Consider the following 12,553-nt stretch of genomic DNA (forward strand, 5'->3'; position numbering starts at 1 on the left):
ACCATCTGCACATACTGATTCTTTTCCTATTCCTCTTTTTAATTTGCAAAGGCTATGAAGGATTAAAGATGAATCAGACTTCGTCCCCAACTGGTCAAATGTAGGAAACAAGATATATAAACCAAAAAAGTATAATTTTAGGGAGGAAAATTATTCATACCCTACATGAGTGCTGTGGTTTGAATATTTGTCCCAAATGTGACAGTATTAAGAGCTGGGCCTTTAAGAGGTAATGGGGGCTTTGCCTTCATGAATGGATTAATCCACTCATGGATTAATGAATAAGTTATCATGGGAGGAGAATTCATGGCTTTATGAAAATAGGAAGAGATCTGAGCTAGCACACTAAGCCCTCTAGCCATGTGATACTCCATGCCATCTTGGGATATTTCGGAGAGATTCTACCAGCAAGAAGACTCTCACCAGATGCAGCCCCTCGGCCTTCAACTTTTCAGCTTCCATAACTGTAAGAAATAAATTCCTTTTCTTATAAATTACTCAGTTTCAGGTATTCTGTTATAAGCAACAGAAAATGGACTAAGACAGCAGTACAGAGAAATCATGCTATAAGAGGTCACATAGAAAACACGCTATAGAGGAGTAAGTATTCATTTCTAGTTGGAGGGATTTAGGTTGTATTTATGGAAAAGAAGCTTTTGAGCTAAGGTGAAAGAGAAGATTTTGACATATGCAGGTATGGAGGATGCTTTTTGGGTGGCAATAACTGTTCTGTGCCCTCCCCTAGGGATCCTGCTGGATACCAAACTACAACTTTTTGCCACTACGAGTACTCTTTCCTGGTTCTAAAAGCCACACACAGGCTGTTTCAGGAGGGCTCAGTTAGAAGGCATTGTTTCTCTTGAGCAGAGATAAAAAGCTTTAAAAACACGGGAGAAATATTAGGATTTCAGCATGAAAGCAAGGTTGTTGGCTCATGGAGGACAAAGCCCACACCTGATATTTATTTATTTCCCACATATTTTTAACACAGTGCTAGGCACCTAAAAACTAGAGATGTCTAGGAATGTATGCTACTTAAATTTGTGTGGAATAATGTACAATGTTAGCATTTGAAACAAGTACAATAATAAGTTCAATGTTCACATTCGAAATAAGGTTTGAAATGGCAAAAAATTTCAACAATTTAAACATCTGTCACTAGGGGACTAATTAAATAATGATGTATCCATACAATGGAATTCTATACAGCTACTTTAAAAAGAGTTAAGAACTCTATATGCCAATACAAAATATCTCTAAGTAAAAAGAAACAAGAGAAAAATCAAGCTGGTAGTTCATCTATATTTGTATACTAAAAATGTGTGCTTATAGATGCAATAAAATATCTTTGGAAGTATACAAAAGAGCCTGTTACCAGTGGAGAAGGGAACTGAGCAGGAAAATTCTCCCCATCTCTTTGGAATTTCTACTATTTCTGCCCTTTTTGCAAATGAGAAATATACCTACAAAAGTACATAAAGCATATATGTAAAGTATGTGAAATTATCATAAAGTAAATTCTCCATACAATCACTTCCCAGGTTGAGAAATAGAATTATTACCCACACCACATAAGCCCCATGTTACCAATAGGAGATAAAATTTTTTACTAAATATCATTTTGTACTTTTTCAATTTTGACCCATGTGAACACATTACTTATTTAATAACAGCTAACTCTTTGCCCCCTTTGACTCCCCACCAAAATGCAAGGATGTCATCAACTATTTTATGGAAAGATTGGTGTGGCAGCTTTTCCACACCTACGTTTAAGTTGTTGCAATTTTTTGCCATTTCTTTTTTTTTTTTTTTTGAGACGGAGTTTCGCTCTTGTTACCCAGGCTGGAGTGCAATGGCGTGATCTTGGCTCACCGCAACCTCCGCCTCCCGGGTTCAGGCAATTCTCCTCCCTCAGCCTCCTGAGTAGCTGGGACTACAGGCACGCACCACCATGCCCAGCTAATTTTTTTGTAGTTTTAGTAGAGATGGGGTTTCACAATGTTGACCAGGATGGTCTCGATCTCTTGACCTCGTGATCCACCCACCTCGGCCTCCCAAAGTGCTGGGATTACAGGCGTGAGCTACCGCGCCCGGCAATTTTTTGCCATTTCAAGCCTTATTTCAAATGTGAACATTGTATTTATTATTGTAGTTGTTTCAAATGCTAACATTATATGTTATTCAACACAAATTTAAGTAGCATACGTTCCTAGACATCTCCAGTTTTTAGGTGCCTAGCATTGTGTTAAAAATATATGGGATATAAATAAATATCAGGTGTGCGCTTTATCCTCCATGAGCCAACAATCTTGCTTTCATGCTGAAATCCTAATATTTCTCCCATGTTTTTAAAGCTTTTTATCTCTGCTCAAGAGAAAAAAAATGTATTCTGTGTTTTATATATATTAACTAAGAAGTCTACATATATTAACCCATTTATTCCTTACGACAACCCTATAAAGTAGTTATATTGCTATCCTCATTGTGTGGATGAGGAAATTGAGGCACAGAGATGGTAAGTAACTTGTTCAGAGTCATATTGTGAATACATCGTGAAGAGCTGGGATTTGTACCCAGGCAGTTGTGTCAACAGAATACAAGTTATTTACCATTATGCTATTCTGCCTCTGTAAATTCTAGAACCCAGGCTCTGAGGCATTGTAATCACTGCTATCTGGCAAGTGGAGATGATTTTTGACTATGGACCACCACGTGGGAGCCCAAGCATTGACTCAGTTACGCCACTACCCAGGCAAAGACACAAGCAATTAAAAACAGACAGGATGCAGTGAGTCTAGGGTCTGGGGCAGCACGAGGCTGGCAAACCATGAAAAGCACTTAAGTGACCTTTATAGGACATCTGAGAAGTGAAATTCTGGTCAAGTTTCCTGTTTTCAGCTCAGAGCCTCTCCAATGCCTAGAGTTCAATAAATACTTTTTGAATAAATAAATAAATAAGCTCTTTCTACCTAGAAACTGAAGAAATCTAAGAACCTATGTTACAGAAAGACCTGCAGAAGTGGACCAAGATGTCTGCTGCAGTATTGTTTGCAATAGCAAAAATCTGCAATTCACTCAAATGTCCACCAACAGGGGACTGGTGAGTAGACTATGTCTGAGACATATCACAGCAGGATTGTCTGGGGCTCTGAACCAGGACGCTCTGGTTTGCACCCTGGCCACTTATCAGCACATATATGGACAAGCTCCCCAACCTTACTGTGTTTCAGTCCCCACATCTGTAAAACAGGGATAACAAAAAGACCCATCTCTTGGCTTTTTTGCAAGGAGTTAATTCATAGTTTCTGGCATTTAGTAAACATTCAAATGTTATCCATTACGATAGCCACTCACAAGGCAGAATATTATGTAGCTATTAAAAATAAAGACATAGATCTATATGCACTAATTTGGAAAGATTTCAAAGATATATATTTTAGGCCAAAGAAAACAAATGTCAGAATAGCATGTTTAGTGGAACTCCAATTTTGTAAAAACATTTTTTTTTACTGTGTGTATGTGCAGAAAGGAAGCCTGGACATCTGTTGTTCATTGATATTACTTTTAGAGAGTTGCATGAAGGGAATTCTCCTTTTTGCTTTATATTATTTGCTTTTTTTTTTTTTTTTCCAGACAGAGTCTCTCTCCCTTGCCCAGGCTGGAGTGCAGTGGTGTGATCTTGGCTCACTGCAATCTCTCTCTCCCAGGTTCAAGTAATTCTCTTGCCTCAGTCTCCCGAGTAGTTCAGATTACAGGCACGTGCCACCACGCCCGGCTAATTTTTGTATTTTTAGTAGAGATGAGGTTTTGCCATGTTGGTCAGGCTGGTCTCGAACTCCTGACCTCAGGTCATCTGCCCTCCTCGTCCTCCCAAAGTGCTGGGATTATAGGCATGAGCCACTGCACCCGGACTACTTTAAAAAAAAATAGCAAATTTATTATTCTTGGGAGAAAAAATTCAAGAGATAGGGAAGACTTCTAAGATGAAGAGGTTCTGTAAAGAACAGGGCAGTGGGAAGGAGACCCCCTTCCCATGGGCTACAGATTCCTCTCCCTAATCCAAGTAACACTGTGTAACTGCCTTTCCTCTCACACCACTGCCTTTCTACCCAACAGTATGGCAGTAAAAGAAGAGAAACGCATTTCACTGGTGACATACTTTGTTATAGTTCCTAAAATAATTCCTGCAATGCAGCCAAAATACCAAGGTTCTGCTTCAGATGTACCTCATTTAATGAATAAATCATAGAAACTCATTTTCAAGTTAGAAAGGACCTTTGAGATCATCTAGGCCAATCCCCTCACTTACAAATGAAAACAAGGAAATGTATTCCTGGGAAGTTTAGCTATCAAGCAATTTTGAGAAATAAAATTTATTGTCCAATTTAAAAATCAGAGCTGCATCCCCATGGGGGAAAATTGTAAGAGCCCATTAATGCAATAAATCTGAAATCTTTATACATTGCTGGTAGGAGTATAAGTTAGTAAACTATTTTGCATAGTGATTTGACAATATCTCCCACAGGTGACAATGCACATACCCTGTAAGGGGACAATTCTACCCAGATATTTACCCAATAGAAATTGTCACCTAAGAATAGTTGCACAAGAATTATCGCAGTACCTCTGTGATTGCTCAAAACTAGAAATAGCCTAAATGTCCATCAACAGCAGAATGGATAAAGTGTGGTACAGTCATTAGATGAGCATACAATGCTGAAAAAAATGAGTAAACTAGAGCCCCATGTTACAACATGGATGCATTTCACAAATATAACATTGAAAAGAAAAAATAAGTTTCAAGCTAGGTGCAGTGGCTCATGGCTGAAACCCCAACACTTTGGGAGGCTGAGGCTAGAGGACGACATGAGGCCAGGAGTTTGAGACCAGCCTGGACAACACAGCAGGACTCTGTCTCTATGAAGGAAAAAAAAAATTAGCTGGTCATAGTGGTGCCACCTGAGGGGCTGTTACACTGGAAGATTGCTCGAGCCCAGGAGTTCGAGACTGCAGTGAGCTATGATCACACCACTTCACTCCAGCCTGGGAAACAGTGCAAGATCTTGTCTCTTGGGGGGAAAATAAGAAAAGAAAAGAAAAATCAAGTTGCAGAAGAATACGTATAATACACCACTGATATAAACTTTTAAAACATATAAAGCAGTAGTATACAGTGTTTAAAAATAGGTACACATGTAGTAAAAGTATAAATCAATACCTGGGAATAATAAACACCAACTCCAGGATAGTGGTTACTTTGAAAGGAAATAGAGAACTTTAATCATGGAGAATAGACAGAAGGTTTCAACTCTACTTCTTTATCAAGCTGGGCAGTGAATAGCCTGATTTTCACCATTTTATTTTTATACCTTTTTGAATGTACAAAGGTATTTTATAACACATTGTTTAAAAGAATGCAACAAAGCCCATGCTGAAAAGAAAGTTGACAATTTTTGCATTTAACAAAATACTAGAAAAAAATGTATTAAATGTAAATGTTGCACTCAAAATCAAAGGATTATTGCTTAAATCTGCTTCATTTTCCTTGGACTAGTTTCACAAGAGGGAACTTGCTAGAGAAGCAGCAGTTGGGTACAGTGGGCTGGGGAATCAGGAGATAATCCCAGATTCTCATCTATGGGAAGGAAAACAATATGATCAACTGCTTGGGTTTTTCATGTTTAGAAATGCATTGTCAAACTAGACTATTTTACAAGTGTTATCCGTGTGACGATTTTTTCTAGTTTTTTTTTTTTCTCTCTTCTTCTTTTTTTGGAGCAGCAATTCCCCAAAATGTAAGAGGCAAAAGTGTTTTCCGTACAGAAAAGTGTTCCCTGGTCAAACCAGTCTGGGATGTACTGGGTTAAACGAAATTAAACAGATTCATTTACAGCAGTGCTTCTCAGTCTTTAATATGCATTATATACACTGTGACTCTCCAAAATGAGAATTCGGTTAAGAAGCATTTCCAAAAAAGTACTGAACCACAGAATACATGCACACACACACACACACACACACACCACTTATTTTAAAACAGAATCTATTCACATTCTCCCAGGATGGTGCACTATAGAACATTGGTTTGGTAAATGCTATCCTAGAAGAATTTATCTCACTTGCTATTTTTGTTGCTGATGCATGTTTAGAATCTTTCGTAAGGGAGAAATGTCATTTCATAGTATAATTTCCACTGAATGGGTTTCCTCTGAGTGTGTATCCCTGAGAAGTTTAGAAGGTTATCTTCTCAGCCTTCATTAGTGAGACCCCATCCTAGTTGGCATGGTGGCAGATCCAACATCAGAAACTTGTGAGCATCTATAGTTAGAAGGGCTGAATTCCAGATGTGCTCTCTGCATCTGGCTCGGGGCTTTTGCTAAATTCACTGCTTCAAGCTATGCTCCCCTCCTTTCTGGCGGAGTTGAAGGGTAATTCGTCCTGGAGCACAGAGCTCCTTAGCTAATGCTGAATGCCTAGAAGTACAAATCTCACAGGAAGAGGACCTTTTTCCATATGCCTTCATCCCCTAGCAGCGGTTTACAGAAAGCAAGACTATAGGGCAGAGGCCTGCCCACCCAGAGACACAGGGGCTTGGTCTTCTTTCAGAGACAAGACACAATACTGCCACTTCAACGCTGCCTTTTCACGGAGGTTTCCTTACAAGGCCCTGAGATTCTCTGGGATGATGTCCCCACGCAAACCTTAGAAAGAAAATCTCCTGAGGTTTGTGGTTCCCACCAGCTTTTTAAAAGGTGATTTACCTGAGGGCTTTTCATCTAGAAACAAGGATTCCTTTGGAAAAGTCAGGAGTTAAGATGAACTAGCCATAGCTTTTTTAAGGCTTTTGTTCTTTTGACAATCAAAAAGAAAACATTTTTTAAAAGTATATTCTTTTCCAGACAGCATGCACCATGCTTTCAACGGAAGCAGGCAGCAGCTGCTGCTGACGTCCTCTTCTACCCCACTCCACCCCACCCCAGCCTTGCCACCTGCTTACACCCAACACCCGTGAGGCCCGGCTCGACCTGACTACTAAAGGAGGGATAAATCTTACCTACCCATTACAGTCTGAGGCCCACTTACTAGGCTGGGGCACTTGGCCTGATGCTGGGAAAGGCAGTGAGAGCAGAAGGTGATGGGGTGTTAGACTCCAAGAGAAACAACCCCTATTTGAAACCACTCCAAGCTATGCTTTCAAGAGTGGAAAGACGCCTCCTGATTACAGGGTGTAGAAAGGAAACCAGGGAAGAAAACAAGAGGGAAAAAATGTAACAGAAAAACAATAGAGCCAGGAAGTAAACACAGAGATGAGAGGAGACCTTCAGTTCCAGGCTCTTAGGTCAGAGCCTGGTTTACTTCAGGGAAGAACTCCTGTGTCCTGTCTGCTGGCCATAATACTCATTTGTTCAGGGAACCTGCTCCAAGGTCCCATGTTTCCTCCCTCCTCCCTTGTTAGCGAATGCTTTCCACACACCTTTCCTTCCCTCCTGCCAAGATATATACTCTCGGACAAAAAGCATGCCATTGAGAACCTAAAATAAATAAACAAATGCCCCTCTCTTCCCAGAGAAGCAAACTGTGTACCTCCTTCTTATTCATTTTTAGACCTTAGTTGCTCAAATTGGCTTGAGTTTCTATTCTTGGGCATCTTTTTTTTTCTTTATGAATCTAAATGGTGACTACTTTATTGAGGGCATTTTTTAATGCAAGTTTTCCAGACAGGCAGGCAGGCACACGTGCACACACACACACACACACACACACACACACACACACACTCACGCTCATACTCATCCTCCCGCCCCCCACTCCGCCCCAACGCGCCACACAGTACCTCTGGAGCTTCCCCTTCCTCAGTCATTTCCCCTCAGCCAGCTGAACAAGGACAAGGCTTGGAAATAATTTTTCTGTGGCCTACCTTCTGATTCCGTCCGGTCTAAGAAGCAGGCGGCAGCTGTAAGGCAGCCGGGGCTGGGCTGCCTCTGTGAATCAGCAAAGAAGTCCCTGAGACAGGGATGCCGACAGCTGCTGTATGCACACTCTCCCTCTGTCTCTCCCACCTCCCTGTCTTCCTTCTCCTTCTCCTCCTCCTCCCCTCTCAGAGCTGCTCTGTGTTGCTATGCAATCATATCACCAGGACTAACAGCATCATTCCGACCTCAGGCAAAAATACCCTTGACTGGGCAAATGCAGGAAGAGCAAGGACAGTTTTGTAAAACTACCAGAGATGTGGTGGCTCTTGGAGATTCATTAAAAGCAGAGGAGGAAAGCAGAAGAGCCTGAGAGAGAGAAGGGGAGATGGGAAGAGGGGGAAAGGAGGAAAGGGGGAGATGGGGAGAGGGGAAGAGGGGGAGAGGGGGAGAGGAGAAAAGGGGGAGAGGCTTCCACTGGGGAGGAGGAGACAAAAGAGCGCTGGAGATCAATCAAGCTGCTTAGCTGAGCGAGCAGCCTCGACCCCAACTTACACTGATCTAGCCCACAGACAAAACCAACTTCAGAGCCAGCAGCTGGCAGGGGCCCCTCAGTAGCCAGTCCAGGATTCTGTTTCTGTGTTGAGGGTTGAAACACTGTGCTCTAGAATCATCACTGATACTCAAGGTACAGTCTTGGGCTCAGGACACTCTGCCAGCCACCCATAAGTCTCATCTTTACCCCCTCTTAGAGCTTACATGTAGAAAAAGCCTCAACAAATGGGGGAAATAAAATGGATCTTGAATAATTTGGGAAAATACAGCTCCTCCATGACTCCCTCAGTGTCTACCCCAGGCACTTCCCTGCTTTTGTCCATACCAGCCCTAACTGTTTTAACCGTCACCCTTGTTAAAGAGAAGAGGTTATGAGCTCCAAACACCCTGAGAGACCTGGAAGAAGCCACTAGCAGGATAGAGAAGATTACATCCCTTTACCGAGTGCCCAGTACACAGTAGGTTACTTAATAAATATATGTTAAATGAATAAATTGAACGAATAGGTGGATGAATAGCAGTCAGAAAGCCCCCATCCTCATCCTCCTACACAAACATACTGACTTAAAGCCCCAGCAGCCCCAGGCCACGGCAAAGGATAAAAGCAGCTTTCTTCTTTCCTCCCTCCATCTCTGGGAACAGGGTGTATATGAGAGAGAAAGAAAGATTGGTTGGGAGTGGGTTGCCTAACTCACTGATTTGCCTCTAAAAACTTTATAAGCTCTGATGGCACTGGAACTTAGAAAATACTTCCTAGGACTAGTATTTACATAGGATCTAGGACTAGTGTTTACAAAATGTCTAAAGGACCCAGAATTATTGTTTTTTTTAGAGTTGCATTTTAGAATTATTATGTGATCTTTTAAGAAATATTTTTATCATTTACTTTTAATTGACAAATAATTGTATATATTTATGGGCTCCAGTGTGATGTTTTGATCTATGTATATGATGTAGAAAAATTCAGTCCAGCTAATTAACATATTAATCATCCCACGAACTTATCATTTTTTTGTAGTGAGAACATTACAAATCTATTCTTTTAGCAATTTTGATACATATAATACATCATTAATGACCGTGGTCATCATCATGATCATTACTATTATTGAAAACCTTCAGCTAGAAAATAGTATGTATATGTGTGTATGTTTTCTTTTGAAGTTAAATTTTAAAAACTTAAGTTGCTACCTTCATTAAAAGGCTAGAAATATGGCCTGATCTCCTCTTTAAAATAAGCAACATACGAACCAGTTGCCCCCGTCATCAAGCTTTTGGAGCTGTATAAGTAGCCCTTTCTATCTGGTCCAAACCACAGAAGGCAGGCCCCTATGCAGGTGCAGAAAAGGCCTTTGATTTCTGAAGGGGCTTTTGGAAACACATCCGGCTTCTCAACTTATACATCTGCAACAGAACATTTCTCTGCCTTTTTTTTTTTTTTTTTTTTTTTTTTTTTTTTTTTTTTTTTTTTTTTTTGATACGGAGTCTTGCTCTGTCACCAGGCTGAAGTGCAGTGGTGCGATCTCAGTTCACTGCAAGCTCCGCCTCCTGGGTTCAAGTGATTCTCGTGCCTCAGCCTCTCAAGTAGCTGGGATTCTAGGCACGTGCCACCACACCCAGCTAATTTTTGTATTTTTAGTAGAGACGGGGTTTCACCATGTTGGTCAGGATGGTCTCGATCTCCTAACCTTGTGATCTGCCCACCTCGGCCTCCCAAAGTGCTGGGATTACAGGTGTAAGCCACCACGGCAGCCTGTTTCTTAGCTACCTAGCCTAGCTCAGCCCTGACCCTGTGTCTTGGCCTCCATCTTAGCCCTGAAAGTTTACAGGGTTTGTCAATATGATCCAGAACCAGGGCTCTCAGAGTCCTTTATAACAGACTTGGAATGAGTTGGAGAGGGGAGCTGGCTAGAAGAAAGACCAGACGGAATATTCTGAGAAATAGTTTGGGATGGCACACACAGAACAACTGTGACAGACATATACCAAACACACGGGAACCTGACTCACTGCTCACCCTCGGCACCAGCTCACCACATGCCAACAAGCACGTAGGCTAGGCTCAACTATTTCTTGGAGGAGGGAAAAGAACAATAAAATAGGTCAGGCCACAAGCTTTAACTTTAGTTTCACCTTGATAACTGGCAGAAGGATGTTCAAGGTTAGCCCTGGTATCACTGCGCAGGACTTTGCTAGGGTATTTCAGGTAGGGAGAAAGCATGTGTAAAAGCACAAAGGTTAGAGCACACAGCTTGCTAAGGAACTTCAAGTCCTAGTTAAGTATGATTAACTTAAGACAGGGATATGGGTGGGAAAGGGGAGAAGGTGGCAGGAGATGAAGCTATGGAAACACATGGGATCAGCCCATGTGGGCGCTGGAGTATCATGCTAAGGATCATTTCAAATGTTAAAGCAGGCAAGTGGCATGATCAGGTTTATGTTTTAGAAATATCGCTCCAGTAGTTTTCATTCAAAGAACCGTTACTGAGTGTCTACTACACTCCAGATTCTGCGCTAGACCCCAGGGGCACAGAGAAGACTGGAAGACTGCCTTCAAGTTGCTCATAGCCTAATGGGTGAGACAGTTAATTAAACACAAATACCATAGAGTGATAAGTGAAATGAAGGATGAATCTGAGGGGAGAAAGGCTGGAAGCCTGGGTGCCTGGTAGGAAGCAGTTGCAGTACTCATCCAATAAGAGCCTGAAGTAGGGCAGTTGGTAGTGAGGGTGGAAAAAATAGACAAATTGGTTCTATATTGGAAGAGTTGGCCTCATCCCCAAATGGATCTTCTTCATATTGGCCTTTCCTTGTATTGATTCTTCTTAGTCTAACTACTTGCTGTGCTTCTAAAGGAGAAATAAACTGTATTTTTGTCCTTTGTGGGTGGCAGAGGTGGTATAGCTTATTCTCATTGCTGTTTTGCCATTCCACAGCCTTATTTACTGGTCCCTGACCATATTTACCAAAGCAACTACTTCGGTTCATCTCTACTCTTACCAGACACCCAACCCCAGCCACCTACCTCAGCAAATAACTTCCATTCTCTTGCTTTAATGAAAAGGTGGATGTTCTCCCTGCAAACTTCTCTATCTCAGAATGTCTTCCAGTGTTTCCCTCCCATCATCTACAGACAAAATGAAATCATTTATTACCTCCCTAAGGTCAACACCTCTTCCCATGACCTCAGGCCATTTTCTCTATCCCCTCTGGGAACTTCTTTATACATTGTTTTCCCTCTTGCTTTCATCTTCAATCTTTTGCTTGCCTCCCTTTCCCTGCTGTGGAAAAACATGTGAGGAAACGGAAGTTTGTTGGCTCCTGTGAGCTGGGAAATGGGAAGAATGTTTCCTCACTATTGAAAGCCCCACCTCCTTGGGCTGGGCACAGTGGCTTACATCTGTAATCCCAGCACTTTGCAGGGCCGAGGCAGGATTTCTTGAGCTCAGGAGTTTGAGACCAGCCTGGGCAATATAGTGAGAACTTGTATCCAAATAAAGTTTTTAAAAAGAAAGTCCCATCCCATGTACACACACAAAACCAGGTTAAGACTACATTATGGACAAACTGGAACAAGTTTAGAGGGAAGCGACATCATCAGGGCAAAGAATATCCAGGTTTCAGTAAGGTTGGTAAGTAAAAAATATCCCCCAGAAAATGCAGAATAATAATAAATCTTTGCCAGCTATTTTTGCAGAGTATCTTCTGCCATATTATTTGATTTACATAGCAGAGATTGCTTCCAATTAATTGAGATTCCATGCAGAAAAACCAAAAAGGTTAGTAGAAGAACAGATAGAGGCAAATGTCTCAGGACAAACAAGATTAATATGAACTGGGATAAGAGAATGAGTCAGACAGTAGAAGGGACGGATTTTCACCATGTATGACAAGACGCAGGAGGCTGGGAGATAAGTTGGAAGAACCGGTTAAGTTGGAGGAACAGGTTAAAAATGTAGGGTCACAATGTTGAAAAGGCTAGAATTTGTCATGGGAGTTGATAAGGAATAATGCAAAGCCATGAAAGACTAAGGGTTGAAGAATCTTTATTGTCCCAAAGGATGGTCTGAGCACTCTCTGTTGCTTTT

General features: G+C 41.4%; 1 protein-coding gene across 1 annotated transcript in view; it reads right to left on the reverse strand.

Moving 5' to 3' along the window:
• DRP2 (dystrophin related protein 2) overlaps positions 1-8,337 on the reverse strand; it is a 42,033-nt gene extending 33,696 nt beyond the window's left edge. The window contains exons 1-2 of the mRNA XM_037730431.1: positions 8,223-8,337; positions 7,919-7,982 (exon numbers count right to left, since the gene is read on the reverse strand). The gene's annotated coding sequence lies outside the window, so the exon portion shown is untranslated. The remainder of the gene's footprint in view (positions 1-7,918; positions 7,983-8,222) is intronic.
• Positions 8,338-12,553: the final 4,216 nt, after the last annotated feature.

Source organism: Cebus imitator, unplaced genomic scaffold, assembly GCF_001604975.1.
Source record: "Cebus imitator isolate Cc_AM_T3 unplaced genomic scaffold, Cebus_imitator-1.0 Scaffold343, whole genome shotgun sequence".
NCBI lineage: Eukaryota > Metazoa > Chordata > Mammalia > Primates > Cebidae > Cebus > Cebus imitator.